This window comes from Geospiza fortis, unplaced genomic scaffold (assembly GCF_000277835.1).
Source record: "Geospiza fortis unplaced genomic scaffold, GeoFor_1.0 scaffold317, whole genome shotgun sequence".
Taxonomy (NCBI): Eukaryota; Metazoa; Chordata; class Aves; order Passeriformes; family Thraupidae; genus Geospiza; species Geospiza fortis.
The window spans coordinates 2,545,066-2,545,946 of record NW_005054398.1 but is presented as its reverse complement, the minus strand read 5'-3'; positions in this window follow the sequence as shown (position 1 = coordinate 2,545,946).

Below are 881 nucleotides of genomic sequence, written 5' to 3'. Positions count from 1 at the left end.
TAACCAGCACAAACACTTCATTTTTTAGAATACTGCATTTTTTTTTTAATCTGCACACCCATCATTCTGAGTCCTCTCACTCTGCTAAGACTTTCCTGGAGTTTCTCCTATTTCCTCCTCACCTGAGTAACTTTCTACCCATCCTTTTGTCCAGATCATTTCTAAGAACTCTGAACAACCAAGGCTTGGTACTGACCCATGAGGGGCTCCACAGCAACCACTATCCACCCCAAAAAACTAAAGAATTATGGAATGGCTTGGGTTGGAAGGACCTTAAACATCACTTCGTTCAGTCCTCTGCCATGGGCAGGGACACTTTCCACTCTCCCAGGTTGCTCCAAGCTCCATCCAACCTGGCCTTGGGCACTGCCAGAGATGCAGGGGCAGCCACAGCTGCTCTGGGCACCTGTGCCAGGGCCTGCCCACCCTCACAGGGAACAATTCCTTGCCAGTATTTAAGCTAACCGTGCCCCTGGCAGTGGAAGCCATTCCCTGTGTGCTGTCCCTCCATCCCTTGTCCCCAGTCCCTCCCCAGCTCTCCTGGAGCCCTTCAGGCCCTGCCAGGGGCTCTGAGGTCTCTCCGAGAATCCTTTTCTCTGCACACCCCCAACTTCCTCAGCTGCTCCTTGTGCTGCAGCCCCTTCCCCATCTCCATTACTTTCCCCCTGTTCGAGCACCTAATAATCGATAATTAATGTTGATTACTTCAGCAATGACTGAATTTCCCTCACGTTTTCCATGCCAAGTGTGCAGATTAAAAACTCGCTCTTCAAAAGAACTTCCCGCCGCCGCTACCATCCGTCACTTCCCTCACGTCCCCTCCCGTCCCTCTCCCCTCCAGTTCCTCTCTCCCCCCCTCAGCCCGGGCGCATCTCTCCCCT